At 44.1% G+C, this 19,524-nt stretch overlaps 1 protein-coding gene across 1 annotated transcript in view; it reads right to left on the minus strand.

The window, feature by feature from the left end:
• Window positions 1-19,524, minus strand: part of LOC126416075 (protein unc-80 homolog) — a 1,008,688-nt gene that overhangs the window by 872,838 nt on the left and 116,326 nt on the right. The gene's annotated exons all lie outside the window — the stretch shown is intronic.

The following is a 19,524-nucleotide window of genomic DNA, read 5'->3' on the forward strand; positions in this document are numbered from 1 at the left end:
GTGCATTAGAATTGTATCGGTATGAAGACGCACTAGGGGAGTCTGCGCACCTGCAGTGTTTGTGGTGCCAGTATCGCGCATCTGCCTTGTAAGCTGGAGACGTGGGTTCAAAATCTGGTGCTAGTACAAATTTTAATTCATTGCTTTAGCCTACATCATTACTATAGATAAAGGCGAGATTTTTATATGTCTACAAATACCAACTATAAGGGTCGTTCAAAAAGAAACGAGCGGGAGGCATAATTACAGAAACCAGTACCTGCATGTTAGAAATATTGATCCTGGCTGTTGAAACACTTGTCCCACTGCGACACAAGGCGGTGAATGGCTGTCTCATAAAATTCCCGGGATTGCGATGTTAACCGCACGTACAGCTGGATGTCACAGTCCACACTAGTGCAGAAAAGGTTTTGCTGGCGTTCTTCTTTGACCAAGATGCCCTTCTGATTCATTTCCTGCAGCACGGGACAACAGTGAATGCTCAGCGTTACTCGCAAACCTTGACCACCCTTCGTCAAGCGATCAAATCTCTGCTCCAATGCAAAGTCTCATAGACCATCACAGTCGCGGCACTCCTGCAGAAATTCAAATGGGAGGTTCTCGGCCACCCACCATACAGTCCGGACGTCTCTCCCTGTGATTACGCCATTTTTGGTCCCCTTAAAAAGGCTCTGAGGGGTAAACGATTCACCTCGGACGACGACGTCCAGCTGTACGTGCGGAACTGGTTAACATCGCAGTCCCGGGAATTTTATGAGACAGCCATTCACCTTCTTGTGTCACAGTGGGACAAGCGTCTCAACAGCCAGGGTCAATACTTCTAACATACAAGTACTGGTTTCTGTAATTATGGCTCCGGCTCGTTTCTTTTTGAACGCCCCTTATATATATGACAGTAAAACATGTACGTGATAATTACACTGCTGCCCATTAAAATTGCAACGCGAGGAAGGATAACCAATAACGGAAGTTTACTTATTGTGAGTGTACAGAATAGTTGGAAGAGTACGAGAAAAATTTGTATGTGATTTGCAGGTACACACTGCGCGAAATTTGCTAAAAAGAGCTTCACCTCTGGTAGCTACGAAGGCTGTAACCCGGCTGGGCAGGGAGTTGAACTGAGCTTGGATGACAGTCACGGGTACGTACTGGCAGAGTTCACCATAGAGGCTGGCGGGTGATGGTGTGTCGCTCTCCCTGCAGCTCATGATCACATGTCTGCAACGGAATAGAGGTCTCCAGAACGTAATGGAGAGGATAGCAGTCGAACATTCTCTGTATCGACGTAAGTCAAGGCTTTGTGAGCAAATGCGGTCTTGCACTATCTTGTTGAAAGTTAACGTTACGGAGACCTAAAATACAGTGAGACGGCTGTATCTGTGCTCGCGCTCGGATTGTCTATTTACGGAGCGCTGAGATCCGGATTTGGACAGGAGGGTGCCTTGCGCTTGATGAAGTAAAGACAGCGGGCGGCACAGGACAACGTGTGAAGAGCGGCTTGCTGTTCGGTGTATGCAGCGTGCATGCTAGAGGAACACACTAGAATTGTCGCCGACGGTGGTATGTCTTGGCGCGATCGAGCTATTGTGTGTGTGTGTGTGTGTGTGTGTGTGTGTGTGTGTGTGTGTGTGTGTGCCTCTCAGTTACCTGTTGCTCACCTGCGGGTGCACCAGCAAATATGAATATAAGTTTTAGAAACGGCGAGCATCCTTGTTAAATTGTGCTCCGAATTTCTTGACACCACACTGTCGTCAACGAAGTCTGGTTGTGACCCGTTACGCTAAGCGACGTTGCTATCTGTCCTTGATGGTAGTTGAAGTGTGCTAAGCCAGGAATACGAACTATTGCGGCTTATTAATGGCGCAGGTAGGACATAGCCACTGACCGTAACAAAGAAATATAACGCTTGCTGTCCAAATTACCGGCAATGCGTAACAGAAGTTATGTTGTTGGGCACCAAATGCCATCCCACAGCACCACGCCAGGTGATAGCACCGAATGACGAAGAAAGCAATCTGGCAACGTTCTTTTCATACGGAGCCTCCACACACGGATGGATACTGTATGCAGAACCGGGACTTGGTTGAAAAAACGGAGTCGTGAAACTGGTTGTGGTCAGTGTTGTGCATTGGCGAATCGTTGTCGGCGCGACTCTCTATTGTTACTGCAAACAAGCCTATTTCCGGACTCAAAACACGTGACGTGCAGTACTACCCTGCATGTCCAAGAGAACAGTATGTCTGTTCTCGGTCAGCAACGTTTCTCCTGTCGTCGAATTCCAATACGTGCTCGTATATGTTTCACATGAGGCATAACACGATCTTTTCAGGAACAACCAATATTCAAATGCGATAGAATAAGGAGAAAGTCACTACATAATCATTCCTTTTATACAGGGTATAGATGCTTCCTTTTTACTCGGTTGTTATGAAATGCTTTACATTCACATATCCAAGGATATAATAAGCTTACGCCTTTGTGGTGTCTGTTGCATGCCGCCTAGCAGTGTCATTATTTACACGGAGTATGGTAACAAGGTCCTGCCGGCTGCTGTGGCTGAGCGGTTCTAGGCGCTTCAGTCCGGAACCGCGCTGCTGCTACGGTCGCAGGTTCGCATCCTGCCTCGGGCATGGATGTGTGATATCCTTAGGTTAGTTAGGTTGAAGTAGTTCTAAGTCTAAGGGACTGATGACCTCAGATGTTAAGTCCCATAGTGCTTAGAGCCATTTGAGCCTTTTTTTTTTTTTTTTTTTTTTTGAACAAGGTCCTAAGAGCGAGTCCTCTGAAGTTATAACTATGCGGAATAATATCCAGGGAAGGCATTTCCTTTATACACTTTTTACGGGAATAACTGCACAGTGCACAACTTTACGTGGCAGGTAGGTAAACAAGATCCAGATTAACAACTGTCGGTCTGCCACACCACACATTCAAAGGAAGGTTCTTTGGTGGTTGTCTGCTATAATTTAATAACCCGACGGGATAAAAATAGTTCAAATGGCTCTAAGCACTATGGGATTTAATATCTGAGGTCATCAATCCCCTAGACTTAGAACTACTTAAACCTAACTAACCTAAGGACATCACACACATGCATGCCTGAGGCAGGATTCGAACCTGCGACCGTAGCAGCAGCAAGGTTCCGGACTGAAGCGCCTAGAACCGCTCGGTCACAGCGGCCGGCCTGCCGGCATAGTCGTGCACATTAAAGAGCCCGCTATTGGGATACGGGTTGACACGCCAGACCCGGATCGAATCCACCCCATCGGTTAAAAATGGGGCAGGTGTACCAACCGGCCTCGATATTGTTTTTAAGTGGTTTCTCACTTTCTTTTTAATCATTCGTCTCCTTACTGGTTTGATGCGTCCCGCCACGAATTCCACTCCTGTGCCTCTGTCTTCCTCTACAGCTTTTAACTCTGCTGTTCCCTCTAGCACCATGGCGGTTGTGCCCTGATGTCTTAACAGATATCCCATAATCCTGTTCCTTTTTCTTGTCAGTGTTTTCCATATGTTCCTTTCCTCGTCGATTCTGCGGAGAACCTCCTCATTCGTTACCTTACCAGTCAACCTGATTTTCAATGTTTTCTGTAGCACCACATCTCAAATACTTCGAATCTCTCCGTTCCGGTTTTCCCACAGTCCATGTCTCACTACCTTGCAATTCTGTACTCCAAAGGTACATTCTCAGAAGTTTCTTCTTCAAATTAAGACCTATGTTTGATTGATACTAGCAGACTTCTCTTGGCCGAGAATGCTCTTTATGCCAGAGCTAATCTGCTTTTTATGTCCTCCATACTCCGTCTATCATAGGTTATTTTGCCGCTTAACTTGACTTCGTCTACTTCATGATCTCTAAATCCAATGTTATGTTTGTCGCTGTTCCCATTTCTTCTACGTCTCATTACTTTCGTCTTTCTTCTATTCGCTCTCAATCTATATACTATTTTCATTAGACTGTTCATTCCATTCAACACATCCAGGAACACTTCACTTTCGCTGAGGATTGCAATGTCATCAGCGAATCGTATCATTGATATCTTTTCACCCTGAGTTTTAATCCCACTCTTGACCCTTTCTTTTATTTTCGTCAGTGCTTCTTCGCTGTATAGATTGACGAGTAGTACACCCTTTTTAATAACAAATCTTCGTTCTTGGTCTTCCAGTCTTATTTTTCCCTCTTGATTCGTGTACATATTGTATATTACCTGTCTTTCCCTATATCTTACACCTATTTTTCTCAAAATTTCGAACATCTTGCTGCATTTTATATTTTCCAACGCTTTTTCCAGGTCGACAAATCCAACGGGCGTTCTTTTTTTTTTTTTTTTTTTTTTTTTCCAGTCGTGCCTCCATTAACAACCGCAGTGTCAGAGCTGCCTCTCTGCTGCCGTTACCTTTCCTAAAGCCAAACTGATCGTCATCTAACAGATCCTCAATTTTCTTTTCCATTCTTCTGTATATATTTCGTGTCAGCAATTTGGATGCATGAACTAATAAGCTGATTGTGCGATAATTGTCGTACTTGTCGGCCCTTGCTATTTTGGGAACTATAGGGATGATTTTTTTTCCGAAAGTCTGATGATATATCGCCAGTCCGTACATTCTCACACTAACGTCAATATTCGTTCTGTTGCCTCTTCCCCCAAGAATTTAAGAAGTTCCAGTGCAATGTTGGCTACCCCTTCTGCCTTATTAGATCTTAAGTCTTCCAAAGCTCATTTAAATTGTGATACTAATAAGGGATCCCCTGTCTCTTCCCTGTCGAGTCTAGTTTATTCTTCTATCACTTCATCACACAAGTCTTCCCCCTCGTAGAGGCCTTCGTTATACTCTTCCTGCATGTCCCCTCTCACCCCTGCATTTAACAGTGGAGTTCCCATTACACTTTTAATGTTACCGCTCTTGCTTTTAACTTCACCGTCCTTTCGAAGATCATTTCTTTTTCGATTTAATCACATTTTTCATGCAGCCATTTTGCCTTAGATTCCTTGCATTTCCAATTTATTTCGTTCCTAAATGACTTGTACTTCTGTATTCCTGAATTTCCCTAATCATTTTCGTACACCCTTCTTTCGTCGATCAGCTGAAGTATTTTACCTGTTATTCATGGTTTCTTAGCAGTTACCTCCCCAGTACCTACGATTTTCTTTCATCGGTTGCCCTTTCTAGAGATGTCCATTCCTCTTCACCCGAACTGCGTTCTGACCTATTCATTAGCGCAGTATCTATAGCCTGAGAGAACTTCAAGCGAACCTCTCCATACCTTAGTACTTTCGTATTCCACATATTTGCGCATTGTTTCTTCCTGACTAGCCTCTTAAATTTCAGCCCACTCTTCATCAATATTAAACTGTGATCTGAATCTACATTTGCACCTCGGTACTCCTTACAATCCAATGTCTGAATTCGGAATCTCTATCGGACCATGAAGTAATCTGACTGAAATCTTCCCGTAACTCCCGGCCTTCTCCAAGAATACCTCCTCCTCCTGTGATTATTGAGCAGAGTATTCCCTATTACTAGTTGAAATTTATTGCGGAGCTGAATCAGTCTTCCTGCTCTCCCATTCCTACTACTAAGCCCATATTCTCCCGTAACCATTTCTTCTTCTCGCTCCCCTGCAGTCGCATTCCATTCCCACATGACTATTTGATTTTCGTCTTCTTTTACGTACAATATTCTCATATACGTTATCTGTTCCTTCATCCTCTGTTTGCGATGTCTGCATGTATCTTTGAACTATTGTTATTGGTGTTGGTTTGATGTCGATTCTGGTGAGAACAACCCAATCACTGAATTGTTCACAGTGACTCACTCTGCCCTACGTTCCTATTCGTAACGAATTCTACTACTCTTGTATCATTTTATGCGACTGTTGATATTATCCTACACTCATCTGACCAGAAATCAGTGTCTTCTTTCCATTTGACTTCACTGACTACCAATATATCTAGACCGAAACATAACATTTCCATTTTCAGATTTTCTAGCTTCCCTGCTATGTTCAAATTTCTGACATTCCACGCCCCGACTCGTAGAACGTTATCCTTTCGTTGGTTATTCACTCTTTTCCTCGTGGTCACTTCCCCATTCCTCGTGGTCACTTCCCCATTGGCAGTTTCCTCCCGGGGATCCGAATGGGGGACTATTCCGGAATTTTTTGCCTATGGAGAGATCGTCATGACGCTTTTTCTGCCGGTCGGGGTGGCCGAGCGGTTCTAGGCGCTACAGTCTGGAACCGCGCAACCGCTACGGTCGCGGGTTCGAATACTGCCTCGGGCATATCCATGTGATGTCCTTAGGTTAGTTAGGTTTAAGTACTTTTTATTCAAAATTTAAACAGTGGCCTGAATCTAATATGGGACCGAGGGCGTTTTGATTGCTACCCCTTTTTTTTCTTTTCTTTCCATTGTATCGTTATTGTTTTCGGCATTTTGTCTGGGAAGGTGTCATGTGCCACCTGTTCAAGTTGATCGTTGAATACTTCACTCAGTTTTTTTAATACATAGAGCAGCCAACCCACTGACGAAGCATGCAGAATTACCTTGCCGGCACCCTTAGAACCAAGCGGCTTCTCACATACAAGTAATATAGGGCTTGTGACCACGTCCCGCGTCGGATACACAATGGGAAACAATTTTGTAATACGATGCCACTTTTATTATGCGATAAAGCTAGACGCAGATTAATGGGATTCCTCTCGGGGGAATTGCGAGGGGTGGGGGTGCGAGCTGGCAGTAGGTTTAAAATGCCTTTGGGAGTCGCGATCCAGTCGTAACAATAGCATGTGTGCTGGCTTTCTCCGTGAAAAGTACCATACGAGTCCTGACACAGCATTGGTTGGCTAATCTCTGCCTCGGAAACAAACTGACAAACAAAATTAACATACGGAGATACATAGAACCCGGCCACCCAGTGATAACTAAAATAATGGTTAAATCTTGACTAGCATGTTGCCAACGGTTAAAGGCTGTCTTACAGGCAAGGCAAGAACTGAAGCATATGCAAATACGCACTGTATAAAGATCACACTGTCGCCTTAACTCTGTACACGTAAAGCGTAGTCGTTGATCTGACTCTGAACACAACTCGATGAGCTCTTGCGCCTTGAGTTACGTTGGTTAGAGGAAAATTTGTGGATATTACAGAAATAACTAAGGAACAGCTGCAGTGGAAAGGGGCAGGCAGTGTGATCGATGGCAGGAAATGCTGCACCTGCTGACCAAAGCCGACTGGTGGATAGTACCCAGTGGCAGTTGAAATAGAAAACGGATTTTTATGCGTGAAGACTTTGAGACCTTAGTGACAATGTCGATTAATGCCTGATGAACGCACTCCATAATTTCAGCCTCCGGTGAGTAGTGTTCTAATGTATGAACCTTAGTATAAGAACTGTACGTGCATGTAAAACAATAGTGCTTACCATTTCATTAGTAACCACAGTAGTTAAGTATAATACGTAAGTGTTGCGCCAAGTTCAGACAGTGATGAACAATCGAAGGAAATGGAAGCTTTAAAATAGGTGTCCCTTGCGTTATTGATGTTAAAGTATGCTGTATTAGCCTGTAAGTTAAAACGGTTGGGAATGATCTGCTAATGGGAAATAGGGTTATCGTACCATGACGTTCGGTTGTGCAGCATACACTCTGCCTGACAAAAAAGTGAAGCGCATGGAAGACATGGTCGGAAGCAACTGTAACGTAGTACACGTACCCATCAGGGGCTCGTATGTTAAATGATCAAGAGTTGGAATTCTCTGTGACGGCTAGTAGGGCCATCAGACTGTATTAGTGTTGTTACCAGGCCCTGTAGGGTAGACAAAAGGGGTGAAGAGCGTTAGACGTCGAGTGGTCACTGTGAAGGACAAGGAAATGCTGCATACTCGTTTGAGGCATTGTTATCAGCGTCTGACAGATGGAAAGGAATCCCATTGTGGGATGTACGATATCCAGATATGTAGGCCATTCGGATGTGACAGTGGCACGATGATGGACTGAATGGGAACGTGAGAGCAGGCGTACTCGTCGAGTTTCCTATCGACCATATCTGACCACCGCGGGGGAGGATTACCGCCTCGTGCACTGAGCACATCATAGCGCCTTCACATCTGCGCCTCCCATCCGAGAACAAGCAATGGATTCCCTGTAACATTCTGCGTCATCTTGCACTGCTGGTGGGCAACTAGCAGCAGCTAGATTAGGGAATTGTCATCCGACGCGTATACTGCCTATGAAAACGTAACGCAAATGGCTGCATTTGGAGCTGTGTCTTGACCGGGAAGGATGGACTGCTGATCAATGGCGTCGCATTGTATTCGGCGATGAATAGTGGTCGGGCATTACCCGGAATGACCAACGCTGGCTAGTATGGCGGCCACCTGGTGAAAGGTCTCATTATTCCAATGTTTGGGGACACACAGCAGTGCTACTGCTAGCGTCATGGTGCCGAGGAGCCATCACAAAAGATTTCAGGTCACGTCTGGTTGTGATTAAGGGAACTCTGGAGGTACAACGGTATATCACGGACATTCTGAGTGATCATGTGCTACCACTCATGCAAATGTACGTGGTGCCGTTTTTCAACAGGATAATGTTCGTCCATACGTGTCATGTCGCGATGCTGAGGTACTCCCACAAGCAGCAAGATCCCAACGTACACTACTGGACATTAAAATTGCTACACCAAGAAGAAATGCAGATGATAAACAGGTATTCACTGGACAAATATATTATACTGACATGTGATTACATTTTCGCGCAATTTGGTTGCATAGATCCTGACAAATCAGTACCCAGAACAACCACCTCTGGCCGTAATAACGGCCTTGATACGCCTGGGCATTGAGTCAAACAGAGCTTGGATGGCGTGTTCAGGTACAGCTGTCCATGCAACTTCAACACGATACCACAGTTCATCAAGAATAGTGACTGGCGCATTGTGAAGAGCCAGTTGCTCGGCCACCATTGACCAGACATTTTCAGTTGGTGAGAGATCTGGAGAATGTGCTGGCCAGGGCAGCAGTCGAACATTTTCTGTATCCAGAAAGGCCCGTACAGGACCTGAAACATGCGGTCGTGCATTATCTTGCTGAAATGTAGGGTTTCGCTGGAATCGAATGAAGGGTACAGCCACGGGTCGTAACACATCTGATATGTAACGTCTACTGTTCAAAGTGCCGTCAATGCGAACAAGAGGTGACCGAGACGTGTAACCAATGGCACCCAATACCACGACGCCGGGTGATACGCCAGTATGACGCTTCCAATATGAGTTCACCGTGATGTCGCCAGACACGGATGCGACCATCATGATGCTGTAAACAGAACTTGGATCCATCCGAAAAAAATGACGTTATGCCATTCGTGCACCTAGGTTCGTCGTTGAGTACACCATCGCAGGCGATCCTGTCTGTGATGCAGTGTCAACAGTAACCGCAGCTATGGTCTCCGAGCCGATAGTCCATGCTGCTGCAAACGTCGTCGAACTGTTCGTGCAGATGGTTGTTGTCTTGCAAACGTCCCCATCTGTTGACTTAGGGATCGAGACGTGGCTGCACGATCCGTTACAGCCATGAGGATAAGATGCCTGTAATCTCGACTGTTAGTGATACGAGGCCGTTGGGATCCAGCACGGCGTTCCGTATTACCCCCCTGAACCCACCGAATCCATATTCTGCTAACAGCCATTGGACCTCGACCAACGCGAACAACAATGTCGCGATACGATAAACCGTAATCGCTATAGGCTACAATCCGACCTTTATCACAGTCGGAAACTTGACGGTACGCATTTCTCCTCTTTACACGAGGCATCACAACAATGTTTCACCAGGCAACGCCGGTAAACTGCCATTTGTGTATGAGAAATCGGTTGGAAACTTTCCTCATGTCAGCACGTTGTAGGTGTCGCCACCGGCGCCAACCTTGTGTGAATGCTCTGAGAAGCTAATCATTTGCATGTCACAGCATCTTGTTCCTGTCGGTTAAATTTCGCGTCTGTAGCACGTAATCTTCGTGGTGTAGCAATTTTAATGGTCAGTAGTGTATGTCGCAGATAGAACTCTGTCTCAGTGGCAGCATCCAGGATATGAAAGACCAGTTACAGCAGTTGTGGCTTACCTCACGAGGGGATACAACAGCTGGGACACCCTTCCCAACCTGATCAGTGCCTGTATCCAGGCCCGTTGGGGTGCAGCTTCATACTGATAAGTGGGCACAGATTACCAGGTTCTTTGTTAATCGGATTCAGTATTGTAATCACTGAAATAACATCACCTACGCTTCCATCCCGTGAAGTATCATTTCGCTGCCTCCTTCCCATCTGGGTGCCTTTTTCTTTTACTCGGCAACGTAATGTACAGGGTGTCCCAAAAGGTACTTTACAATATCGATGTCATGTATCTCGACTTGTAATAAACCTAGAGAAAAAGTGTTTGTCTGATGTACCAACTCAAGAAGTGTTCCTTATTTAAGGTAATGAATAAACTTTTTGCCTTTCCAGATGACAAGTGCAACATATCAGTTGCAGGGCTATATGAGCACCATAGATGAGTTTGCACAGGAAAAGGCACACTGTGTGCTCTGATTTATTGAAACAAAGTCAGACTCACACGTTCAGCGTGATTTCAAAACCCAATACGGAAAACCACCAACCTCGCGGTCTAGTGTAAGACAATTCCACGGGAACTCAAAATGGTTCAAATGGCTCTGAGCACTATGGGACTTAACAGCTGTGGTCATCAGTCCCCTAGCACTTAGAACTACTGAAACCTAACTAACCTAAGGACATCACACACATCTATGCCCGAGGCAGGATTCGAACCTGCGACCAAAGCGGTCGTGCGGTTCCAGACTGAAGCGCCTAGAACCGCTCCGCCACTCCGGCCGATCTGCACGGGAACTTCATCGAAGCAGAGAATGTGGATTTGAAGCACCGTGTAGGCAGGCCAGTGAGAAGTAATAAAGATACGGAGAGAATTATATAGGTTTCTAGCGTTCCTAACAGAAGTATGTACGCAAAGTATCAAAAGAACGCGTATACTTCTCAGCACCGGGTACTCCGAAAGTGTCTTCATCTTTTTCCCTAAGGATTGAAATTGTTGCAGTAAATCAAACCAGACAAGATAGAATGTGCTGCATTTACTAAGGACATATTGCACGTTTAGATAGGGACGAACAATTTGTGAGACATCTTGCATTTTCAGGTGAGTGGTTCGAAGACTTCTTAAGTAATAGAACCCAGTACGTTGTTCATCGGAGGCGAGAGTATCATCTGGAGTGCCCCAGGGAAGTGTGGTAGGTCCGCTGTTGTTTTCTATCTACATAAATGATCTTTTGGATAGGGTGGATAGCAATGTGCGGCTGTTTGCTGATGATGCTGTGGTGTACGGAAAGGTGACGTCGTTGAGTGACTGTAGGAGGACACAAGATGACTCGGACAAGATTTGTGATTGGTGTAAAGAATGGCAGCTAACTTTAAATATAGATAAATGTAAATTAATGCAGATGAATAGGAAAAAGAATCCTGCAATGTTTGAATACTCCATTAGTAGTGTAGCGCTTGACACAGTCACGTCGATTAAATATTTGGGCGTAACATTGCAGAGCGATATGATGTGGGATAAGCATGTAATGGCAGTTATGGGGAAGGCGGATATTCGTCTTCGATTCATTGGTAGAATTTTGGGAACATGTGATTCATCCGTAAAGGAGACCGTTTATGAAACACTAATACGACGTATTCTTGAGTACTGCTCGAGCGTTTTGGATCCCTATCAGGTCGGATTGAGGGAGGACATAGAAGCAATTCAGGGTCGGGCTGCTAGATTTGTTACTGGTAGGTTTGATCATCACGCGAGTGTTACGGAAATGCTTCAGGAACTCGGGTAGGAGTCTCTGGAGGAAAGGAGGCGTTCTTTTCGTGAATCGCTACTGAGGAAATTTAGAGAACCAGCATTTGAGGCTGACTGCAGTACAATTTAACTGCCGCCAACTTAAATTTCGCGGAAAGACCCCAAAGATAAGATAAGAGAGATTAGGGCTCGTACAGAGGCACATAGGCAGTCATTTTTCCCTCGTTCTGTTTGAGAGTGGAACAGGGAGAGAAGATGCTAGTTGTGGTACGAGGTACCCTCCGCCACGCACCGTATGGTGGATTGCGGAATATGTATGTAGATGTAGATTAATGAACTTTTCATGATGTTGGTTAAAGAACCAGAGTTGCTGTATTGGACATATTTTACTTTTTACCTCTAACTTAATTACAAATCGAGTTACAAGACTATAAGTTGTAAACTGCCTTTTGGGACACCATGTACAACGCTCACATATGCACCATGATCTGCCGACTGAAATGTAATTATTTATGGAGGCAAAATTCACGTGTTAAAAAAAATATTCACTTGATGAAGTCCATATATCACCTTCAGATTTGTGTCTCGGCTATTTACGTGCGTGAAATGAATTACGAAGGGCGTTCAGTGAGTAACGCAACACTTTTTCCTCTCGGCCAATTTCGATTACAAAAACGCGGAATTTGTTGTGGGACATCGTGGAATATTCCCGCCTTATGAGGTTCTGATTGCTTGCGGCGCTATAGACGTAGACTTCAAAATGGCGTCTCTAACGGAGGTACGTTCTAAGCAGAGAGTTGTCACTGAGTTACTCTTCGTGAAAACCCAGCATCACAGATATCCACAGGTATTTGCAGAATGTCTACGGAGAACTGGAAGTGAACATAAGCACGGTGATTCGTTGGGCGAGCTGTCTGTCATCAGCAACAAGGCCGCGCAAACCTGTCCTATTTTCCGCGTGCTGGCCGGCCGCACATAGCTATGACATTGCTCAATGGTGGAACTTTCGGACATTCTCATTCAAAGTGATCGATGGTTGACAATCAAACACCTCGCTGGAGAACTGGACGTTTCTGTTGGTAGTACTGACATATTCGTCCAGCAGCTGGGGTACTCAATGGTGTGTGTCCGCTGCGTTCCTAGCCACCTAACAGAAGACCTTAAAGAGCAACGAAGGACCACCTGTGCGGAATTGCTTATGCGTTACGAGCCTGATCGTGTCAATTCTTCGTCGAACATCGTCACATGCGATGAAAGATGGGTTAATCACTTCGAATTGTAAACAAAACGGCAGTTCATGAAGTGACACCACACGATGTCTCTTCTCAAGGAAAAGTTCAAAGCCACACTCTCAGACAGTAAGGTCATGACGACGGTCTTCTGGGACTCTGAAGAAGTTATTCTGTTTGACGTCCTCCCCCCGTGGTGGAACGATCAACTCTGAAGTGTATTGTGCTACCCTCAAGAAATTGAAGATAACGACTTCAGAATGTTCGACGGCACAAAAAAGCAACGACCATCTTCTCCATGACAACTCAAGGTCTCATACAAGTCTGCACACCCGTTTTTCCTCAGCCACGCTAAAGCCCGGATCTCACACACCGCGGGAAGCAGGACGTGGATGATGGGGAGGTTACTGATGCAGCAAGACGTCAGCTCTGACGTTGACCAGCAGAGTGGTACCAGGCGGGCATGCAGATCCCCCCATTGAGGTGGCGTAAGGCCGTCACATAGAACGGAGATTATGTTGAGAAATAGGGCTCTGTAGCCAAAAGAGTGCGGAAAGTAATGGTGGACAGGAATCTTGAATAACACCAACCCGCTCTCTGTATAAAAAAGTGTTGCATTAGTTACTGAACGCCCCTTGCACATTAAAAACAGCAGGTGGACTGTTATTTTCGCTCTCGGCGAATACGTACTCGTAGACGAAAATTAAACACTGTCTTTCTTGTGTGACTTCCTTTCCAAAATTTATACATGTGTCAGGAAATGATCGTCGAAGAGGCGGCGTCTTCTGCTGTTAGACTCTCATCCACCCAAGGTAGTAGTATTCTGAGGAGATCTTGAAGGGCGAAGAAGGAAGGAAGGAGGATTAGTGTTTAATGTCGCGTCGACAACAACGTCAGTGGTGACGGGGCGGAAACTCGGATTACGAAAAGAGGATAAAGAAAATCGTCCATGCCCTTTCAAAGATAACACACTTGCATTTTCATTAAGCGAATTAGGGAAATCACAGAAGACATAAATCTGGATTCGGGCGCGGATTTGAACCGTCGCCCTCCAGAAAGCGAGTTCAGAGTGCAAACTGCTGAGCCTCCTGGCCCGGTTGCAGTTTTTGAGATCTGTTAGAACAAGACACGCCTTCCAGCTGCTATTCTTACCCACATTTTCGCTGCGGGCAGCTCCTAGCCTGGCAGCTGACGACGGATGCTGTCAGTTGCATATCTATCTCGCCTGTTTCTCCGAAACGTGGCCACGAGCCCAGACATAAGTGCTGGCCTTCTCTAATTGTATTTGCCACTTCTACCAGAAGACCTTAGTACGTGGGCACTCTCATATCAGATACAACACCTGATCAGTCATTACCTTTTTTTTCATGTTAACAGAATCTTCCGTCGGTTCTTGTAGAACAAAAGCAAACTGGTGCTTTTCATTTATTATAATATTGTTTTACCAACATTGTAGAACAAAAGCAAACTGGTACTTTTTTTTCCTTAACGTAATGTGAAGTAACACGAACCGGGTGGTTGTTATGAGCTTTTGCGGAGATGAGTGTTATATTTGTTGGTTTTGGGCGGATATGGAAACAAGAGAAAGGGTGAAATCCAGTAATAGCTGAAAACCTGCTGTTAGGGTTACACTATGTCCGCATTTATGTGGAGATATCCAAATTTTCGATAATTTTTTATGTAGCGGACGCTTATATTTTACGATTTCTGCTAATGTCCGCAATTTTTAGTTCTGGAAATTTAGGTCTATCGATTTTTACTTTCATTTCATGTCGTTACGAGTTTATGTACAGTTTACTTCATTTACTAAATTACATGATCATGGACTTATGTGAAAGAATCTATCAATCTTTTTTTGGAAAAAAGAATCGAAATTTATGATGAAAAGTGTTTTGATCATTTTAAAATTCAATGAAGTTTGTATAGTTTAATGGAATATCTGGACCAAGTCAGAAGAAATGCTGCAAGTATATTGAGTCGTGTGGTAGTGAAGAACAGTTTAATGAAGTGACTAAAATTGTGCAGTTATTCTTTGCAATGTTAACCGATAACGCTTGTGTTGAGAGGTTGTTCTCCTTAATACACGGCAGTGGCCAAAGGAAAGAAACAGGCTGGCAGTTAAATCCGTAAAAGCGATTGCAGTGGTAAAATTTAATTTTGTTATCCAAAGGAACTTTTAATCGAAATTTAGTACAGTGAAAAATAATCGTGGGATATGGGCTCTAGAGTGATGTAGCTGTGTGATGTATGTAATATTTTTTATTTTGTTTGTTTCGTATGTAATATGGCCATATGACAACCAAAAACTGAATTAATAATGTTTCATTCAGCAGTCGTAAGGAGATTAGCCAGGATCTCGATAAGAACATTACACTGTTTCACGATAATCGTACTTTCTTATTTAAAGCAAAAAAAAAAAAGTAAAGTCTTAGCTTAGTACCGATTACATGGGCTATGTTATAGATATGAGGTACAGTATCGTACATTTTTGTTTAAAAAAAATCTAGCATCGCTATACGAGCTATGCGTATATGATAGGACAGCAGCAATGTTATCGCGATCCGAACTACTATTGTCCTAAAAGCGTATTGATGAGTCCCGTTGAGTGTGTCCTCATTTTGTGGTTTCATAACATAGTAGCCGTACCTGTTGTGTTAAAATTCTATTCAACCTGCCCCGCTTTCCATAAATCCGAGATAGATTGTGAACAGTCGATCTGTTTCAAATCGACTGGTTTATTCTTCAAAAACTATATTATGCGTAATAAAAACCAGCTCTGATGTAACATAACTAACACATATGGCCACTATATAAAACTATTTTAAATCATCCATCCCTTTCCATGATCTTTTTACTTATTTTTACTTTATCAGCTTCCTTCATATGGTTAATTTTTAATATTTGGCTTGTCTTTTAGAAATGAATACTAGTTTTACTAATGTTTAGGGAAGTCAGAACCACCTCATGCCAGAGGGGCTGGAGAAAGTGTTCCAAAAGTGACATAGTCTGATAAAATGACATACCTCCCATTACTTGTTACTGCCAGAAAAGGCAGCATTTTATGGCACAGGAATGTATTCCCGTTTTGGCTACGCTGTTACACCAGAAATGGCGAGGCTTCTTCCTTAGACGCGTACGTGTTGTGTGAAGATTTGGTATATATCGGGTATAAAAATGGTTCAAATGGCCCTGAGCACTATGGGACTTAACATCTGTGGTCATCAGTCCCCTAGAACTTAGAACTACTTAAACCTAACTAACCTAAAGACGTCACACACATCCATGCCCTAGGCAGGATTCGAACCTGCGACCGTAGCAGTCGCGCGGTTCCGGACTGAGCGCCTAGAACCGCTAGACCACCGCGGCCGGCTATCGGGTATAGAAGGTGCTCTGTGGTATACTACACTTGAAATATTAGATTTGTAATACTGTTTACATAGAATGAGTAACTTCTTTTGCAACCATTTTAAGCATTGCTCTGGGTACATTGTTCCACGTGTTTATGAGCTATGTCCCTGTACACGGAATGATGCAACTGTGGGTAAAATGACATGCCATAAATGGGGATCATTTTACCAACAACCACGCTGATGGTTCCTGTCTTCCTATGCGGTAGTCGGCCGCGGTGGCCGTGCGGTTCTGGCGCTGCAGTCCGGAACCGCGGGACTGCTACGGTCGCAGATTCGAATCCTGCCTCGGGCATGGGTGTGTGTGATGTCCTTAGGTTAGTTAGGTTTAAGTAGTTCTAAGTTCTAGGGGACTTATGACCTAAGATGTTGAGTCCCATAGTGCTCAGAGCCATTTTGAACCTATGCGGTTCTGTTTATGAAAAATATAACATGTAGTTCACGATTCTCATTATTTCAGTAATAATGGTACGAAACTATAAGAAGTTAGTAATTTCCAGTCATGGGATTCAGACAGCCCGCAGACGGCTATTTTTTAATTTCTAAACAACATGCTTCACTACAATATTTGTAGTACTACATGTATGTACTAGTCCTATGTACGTTGTCCTCGATGGTGAGTGTTCATCGGAGGTGAGGGTATCATCTGGAGAGCCCCAGGGAAATGTGGTAGGTCCGCTGTCGTTTTCTATCTACATAAATGATCTTTTGGATAGGGTGGTTAGCAATGTGCGGCTGTTTGCTGATGATGCTATGGTGTGCGGGAAGGTGTCGTCGTTGAGTGATTGTAGGAGGATACAAGATGACTTGGACAGGATTTGTGATTGGTGTAAAGAATGGCAGTTAACTCTAAATATAGATAAATGTAAATTAATGCAGATTAATAGGAAAAAGAATCCCATAATGTTTGAATACTCCATTAGTAGTGTAGCGCTTGACACAGTCACGTCGATTAAATATTTGGGCGTAACATTGCAGAGCGATATGAAGTGGGACAAGCATGTAATGGCAGTTATGGGGAAGGCGGATAGTCGTCTTCGATTCATTGGTAGAATTTTGGGAAGATGTGGTTCATCTGTAAAGGAGACCACTTATAAAACACTAATGCGACCTATTCTTGAGTACTGCTCGAGCGTTTTGGATCCCTATCAGGTCGGATTGAGGGAGGACATAGAAGCAATTCAGGGTCGGGCTGCTAGACTTGTTACTGGTAGGTTTGATCATCACGCGAGTGTTACGGAAATGCTTCAGGAACTCGGGTGGGAGTCTCTGGAGGAAAGGAGGCGTTCTTTTTGTGAACCACTACTGAGGAAATTTAGAGAACCAGCATTTGAGGCTAACTGCAGTACAATTTACTGCCGCCAACTTATATTTCGCGGAAAGACCACAAAGATAAGATAAGAGAGATTAGGGCTCGTACAGAGGCATATAGGCAGTCATTTTTCCCTCGTTCTGTTTGGGAGTGGAACAGAGAGAGAAGATGCTAGTTGTGGTACGAGGTACCCTCCGCCACGCACCGTATGGTGGATTGCGGAGTATGTATGTAGATGTAGATGTAGTTTCTCTGTGTGTGTGTGTGTGTGTGTGTGTGTGTGTGTGTGTGTGCGTGCGCGCTCGTGTGTGTGTATGTGTGTGTCTAGTGTAGTGAAATGCTTGTGTTGTCTGATGATGGCGATGAGAGAAGGGAGAAGGTGAAACCCGGTACCTGGTATCGGCACAGCCTACTCCTCGCTATTAGCTCCAACGGGGCCGCTAAGCAACATCCCCATCCCACGGACGTATCACCATGAGCAGTTTCACATGTCCTCACTTCATAAGACATTCGTATTTGAACCAGGACATTGGCGCAAAGATTGGTGATCAGTAACTTTACGTCGTCACCTCCCCGTCCCTTGCCGGCCAAATACTGGCAGTGAAAATTTTTTCCAGCAGCAGGATTCGAACGGGCGCCACCGCAGAAATTTGCGTTAGTGAGCTCGGTGACGGGGGTGGGTGCAGAAGGTTCTTGACGCTGTTTATAACGAGCAAATAGGATGGCAGCGTGCCTCAGAAATGTTCGGTCTTCCTCAAGCTCCTTCAAGGAGGAGAGAGTGAGACAAGAATAAGCGTATTGTAGGAGCTGATAAAACTTTAGGTCGGTTCCGGCAAGCGCCTTCAATAGAGCTGGAAACTGAGTTAATACCGCACATTAAAGACCTTGAATCCAGGCTAGTTGATTTACGTTAAATGATGTAAGAAAACTGACATTTGTGTCTCTCTTGGTATGTCATTTTAGCCAACTTTCCCCTATAGCTGTTATCAACCAATCCTTCAAAGCCTCATAATATAAGAACACTGCCCGTCTTACTATGGGATTTTTTTTAAAAAAAAGCCTTTGAAAGGACTTGGTACTTTTCAGTCTAAGCCAGAGATCGAAATACTTTTATTCCGATGATCAGTTTTACTTAAAAGAGGATATTATAATTAGTATTACTTAAAGACACATTGATAGTTTTCGAAATACTTTGAGTAGAAATACTTTGAGTAGACAAAATGCTTTGAGTAGACAAAATGTAATTTAGGTGTCGTAATCCTGTTATTAGACGGAATCGTTTGGTATACATCAGGTGAACATTACGTTTGATGTTTATTTTCACATCCTTCTGGTGACTCCGATTCAGTACTCTTCATTAATTACCAGATGCACCCGTCTAATCTTCAGCAATCTGCTGTAGCATCACACTTCAGAATCTACTATTCACATCCTCTCAGTACTACTTATCCTCACATTTCACTTCCGTATTAGGCTACACTTCAACAACGCTTCAGTTTACATTAAATGTTAGCAAAGATCTCTTTTTCAGAAGTGTTTTTCTTGTTGTTACTAGTATTAGAAAATAATGAGTCGATGCGTTTGAGTTGTAGCTGTACAGAAGAACGTTGAAAGTTAGACGACTGGTAATGTAAGAAACGGGAAGGTTCTCCGAACAATCGGTGAGGTGAGGAATGTGTGGAAAACATTGAAAAGAAGAAGGGAGAGGATCACCGGACACCT

This window comes from Schistocerca serialis, chromosome 8 (assembly GCF_023864345.2).
Source record: "Schistocerca serialis cubense isolate TAMUIC-IGC-003099 chromosome 8, iqSchSeri2.2, whole genome shotgun sequence".
Taxonomy (NCBI): domain Eukaryota; kingdom Metazoa; phylum Arthropoda; class Insecta; order Orthoptera; family Acrididae; genus Schistocerca; species Schistocerca serialis.